Source organism: Triticum aestivum, chromosome 2B, assembly GCF_018294505.1.
Source record: "Triticum aestivum cultivar Chinese Spring chromosome 2B, IWGSC CS RefSeq v2.1, whole genome shotgun sequence".
Taxonomy (NCBI): domain Eukaryota; kingdom Viridiplantae; phylum Streptophyta; class Magnoliopsida; order Poales; family Poaceae; genus Triticum; species Triticum aestivum.
Genome location: NC_057798.1, coordinates 426950989 through 426955915, shown reverse-complemented (window position 1 = coordinate 426955915; position 4927 = coordinate 426950989).

Sequence of the window (4927 nt, the reverse complement as noted above, 5' to 3'; positions counted from 1 at the left end):
TATATTGGTGAAAGTGGGTTTGGAAGAGTGTCAACTTTAGGAAGTAATGATCCCACTATTTTGGAGGATGTTGAATCTTATTGTGATGATTATGAAAGTGGATTTGGAGAGGTCATGACTTTATTTAGTGATGAATCCACTATTTCGGAAGAGGTTCCAATTGATTATGAGAACAAAGTTGCTATCTATGATGATTATAGTGATGACTTGTATGCTATTAGGGGTAATGATAACCATGAAACTTGTCATCATGATTTCAGTTTTCAATTGGATTATGCCTCACATGATAATTATTTTGTTGAGTTTGCTCCCACTACTACTCATGAGAAGAAATTTGCTTATGTGGAGAGTAGTAAATTTTTTATGCTTGTAGATCATGAAAAGAATGCTTTAGGTGCTGGTTATATTGTTGAATTCATTCATGATGCTACTGAAAATTATTATGAGGGAGTAACATATGCTTGTAGGAATTGCAATAATATCAAGTTTCCTCCCTATGTGTTGAAAATCTTGAAGCGATGCTTGTTTTACCTTCCTATGCTAGTTGATCCGTGTTCCCATAAGTTGTTTGCTCAAAAAATCCCAATGCATAGGAAGTGTTTTAGGCTTAAATGTGCTAGTCATGTGCTTCATGATGCTCTCGTTATGTTTCAATTCTTATCTTTTATGTAAGCATCATTGCCATCATCATGCCTAGCTGGAAAGGCATTAAAGAAAAGCGCTTGTTGGGAGACAACCGAATATTTACCTTTACTATTTTTGTGTGTCCACATGATCATGCTACTGTAGTAATCATGTTTTATAGATTTTGTTTCCATAAAGTGCCAAGTAAGACCTTTAGGATAGCTTACGGTGATAGTTATGTTGATCCTGCTGGAAATCAGAAACTTTTGCACCCAGTAAATTAGTTCTATAATTCACAGAAACGTGCTTTTGATCTGATTCTTTTCGCTACGGATTCGTAAATAAATTTCTCAGGTCTTCCTAATTTGGTAGGATGTTTGGAGTTCCAGAAGTATACGTTTGATACAGATTACTACAGATTGTTCTGTTTCTAACAGATTCTGTTTTCTATGTGTTGTTTGCTTATTTTGATCAATCTATGAGTAGTATCGGAGGGTATGAGCCATAGAGAAGTTGGAATACAGTATATATTACACCAATATGAATTTAGAATGAGTTCATTACAGTACCTAAGTGGTGGTTTTATTTTCTTATACTAACGGAGCTTACGAGTTTTCTGTTGAGTTTTGTGTTGTGAAGTTTTCAAGTTTTGGGTAAAGTTTCGATGGACTATGGAATAAGGAGTGGCAAGAGCCTAATCTTGGGGATTCCCAAGGCACCCCAAGGTAATTTTCAAGGACAACCATGAGCCTAAGCTTGAGGATGCCCCGGATGGCATCCCCTCTTTCGTCTTCGTTCATCGGTAACTTTACTTGGAGCTATGTTTTTATTCACCACATGATATGTGTTTTGCTTGGAGTGTCACTTTATTTTTGTTAGTATTTGCTTGCCGTTATTTATAATAATGTTTTGCATCTTTATTTTCAATAAAAATGCCAAGGATAGCCTTTACCATGCTTATTTTTCTATTATACATGTTGCTGTTTGAAAACAGAAAGTTTACCGCTGTTGCAAAAATTCCCTAGAAAAGTCATAGAACGATATAATGTTGAAACGTTTTGCATATTGAGCTCTGATAAATCTTCTACAGCGTAGTATTTTTCTCATAATTTTCGGAGTGAGGGAAGTATGATGAATCTTGCATTCTTTACAGAATGTACTGTTTTGACAGATTGCTGTTATGTTTGCATTGTTTGCATATGTTTGCTTGTTTAATGATTCTATTTGAGGATAGGAGTATTAAATATGCAGAGAAATTTAGTATGCAATGTTTAATAATAATTTTAGTAATTTATTACAGTAGAAAATGATAAGGTTTTGCATTGGTTTATACTAACTTATCTCACGAGTTCTTGTTGAGTTTTTATGTGGATGAAGTTTTTGAGAAATAGAGAAACCATGATATGAGAGGAAATAAGGAGACACAAAAGCTCAAGCTTGGGGATGCCCAAGGCACCCCCAAGGTAATATTCAAGAAGCCTCAAGCATCTAAGTTTGGGGATGCCCCGCTAAGGCATCCCACCTTTCTTCTTCAACAACTATCGGTTAGTATCGGTTGAGCCTAAGTTTTTGCTTCTTCACATGAGTTGTGCTATCCTTGCAATGTCATTTCACTTTGTTTTGCTTGCTGTTTGGATAAAATACCAAGATCTGAAATTCTTAAATGAGAGAGTCTTCACATAGCTGCATAATTATTTAACTACTCATTGATCTTCACTTATATCTTTTTGGAGTAGTTTGTCATTTACTTGTGTGCTTCACTTATATCCTATGAGTAAATGGTTGAATGAGTTGAATGTCATAAATCTGAAATTTTATATGTTTCATTTGCTTATCCCATGGGGAGAAATGACTTCACATCTAATAAGTAGAGGTTGTAAATTTATTGAAGGTTAGCAAGCATTGTATGGTCACTTGAACCATTCATGAATGAAAGAATATTGAAGGAAGAGAGATTTCACATATAAATATACTATCTTGGACATCTTTTACAATTGTGGGCACTCATTAAGTATGACATGCTAAAGAGTTGATGTTGGACAAGGAAGACAACGTAATGGGTTATGTTTTCTCACATCTCAGTTAAAGTATATTGTCATGGATCATTCAAACATGTTGAGCTTGCCTTTCCCCCTCATGCTAGCCAAAATTCCTTGCACCAAGTAGAGATACTACTTGTGCTTCCAAATATCCTTAAACCCAGTTTTTGCCATGAGAGTCCACCATACCTACCTATGGATTGAGTAAGATCCTTCAAGTAAGTTGTCATGTTGCAAGCAATAAAAGTTTCTCTCTAAATATGTATGACTTATTAGTGCGGAGAAAATAAGCTTTATATGATCATGTGATATGGAAGTAATAAAAGCAACGGACTGCACAATAAAGGTTCATATCACAAGTGGCAATATAAAGTGACGTTCTTTTGCATTAAGATTTTGTGCATCCAACCCTAAAAGCACATGACAACCTCTGCTTCCCTCTGCGAAGGGCCTATCTTTTACTTTTATGCAAGAGTCAAGGTGATCTTCACCTTTCCCTTTTTCATTTTATCCTTTGGCAAGAACCTCATGTTGGAAAGATCCGGATATATATATCCAATTGGATGTAAGTTAGCATGAGCTATTATTGTTAACATCACCCAAAGGTGAATACGTTGGGAGGCGAAATTATAAGCCCCTATCTTTCTCAGTGTTCGATTAAAACTCCATAACCATAAGTATTGTGTGAGTGTTAGCAACTGCAGAAGACTATATGATAGTTGAGTATGTGGAGTTTGCCAAATCAAAGCTCCGACATAGACCCTTCCTGAAAACAAGATGAATTGTAATTGTTTGATGACTAATAATGAAGTTTGCTAGTCTTCAAGAAAGTTTATGGTCTATGCTTTAACATGTGAATAGCTTGTTACTTGATATTGAGAAGTTTTATGAGATGAACTACTGTTATGACATATAATCATCCTAGAAAAGGTGATTGAAATTATCATTGATCAAACTTGTGCACCTGCTAGCATTCACACTTCATAAATTCTTTCTTTTATCATTTACCTACTCGAGGACGAGCAGGAATTAAGCTTGGGGATGCTGATACGTCTCCAATGTATCAATAATTTATGAAGCATTCATGCTATTATATTATCTGTTTTGGATGTTTATGGGCTTTATTATACACTTTTATATTATTTTTGGGACTAACCTATTAACCGGAGGCCCAGCCCATATTACTGTTTTCTTGCCTATTTTAGTGTTTCGAAGAAAAGGAATATCAAACGGAGACCAAACGGAATGAAACCTTCGGGAGCGTTATTTTTGGAACGGAAGCGATCCAGGAGACTTGGAGTTGAAGTCAAGGAAGCTTCGAGGTGGCCACGAGGGTGGGGAGCGCCCCCCCCCCTACTGGGCGCGCCCCCTGTCTCGTGGGCCCCTCGAGGCTCCCCCGACTGATTTCTTTCGCCTATATATTCCCATATACCCTAAAAACATCGAGGCAAACAATAGATCGGGAGTTTCACCGCCGAAAGCCTCTGTAGCCACCAAAAACTTCTCGGGAGCCCGTTCCGGCACCCTGTCGGAGGGGGATCCCTCACCGGTGGCCATCTTCATCATCCCGACGCTCTCCATGACGAGGAGGGAGTAGTTCACCCTCGGGGCTGAGGGTATGTACCAGTAGCTATGTGTTTGATCTCTCTCTCTCTCGTGTTCTCTCTATGGCACAATCTTGATGTATCGCGGGCTTTGCTATTATAGTTGGATCTTATGATGTTTCTCCCCCTCTACTCTCTTGTAATGGATTGAGTTTTCCCTTTGAAGTTATCTTATCGGATTGAGTCTTTAAGGATTTGAGAACACTTGAAATATGTCTTGCCATGACAATAGGATATCAAGTGATCCACTTGATGTATGTTTTGATGATCAACTTGCGGGTTCCGCCCATGAACCTATGCATAGGGGTTGGCACACGTTTTCGTCTTGACTCTCCGGTAGAAACTTTGGGGCACTCTTTGAAGTACTTTGTGTTGGTTGAATAGATGAATCTGAGATTATGTGATGCATATCGTATAATCATGCCCACGGATACTTGAGGTGACATTGGAGTAACTAGGTGACATTAGGGTTTTGGTTGATTTGTATCTTAAGGTGTTATTCTAGTACGGACTCTATGATAGATCGAACGGAAGGAATAGCTTCATGTTATTTTACTACGGACTCTTGAATAGGTCGAGCAAAAAGGATAACTTTGAGGTCGTTTGGTATCCTACCATAATCTCTTCGTTTGTTCTCCGCTATTAGTGACTTTGGAGTGA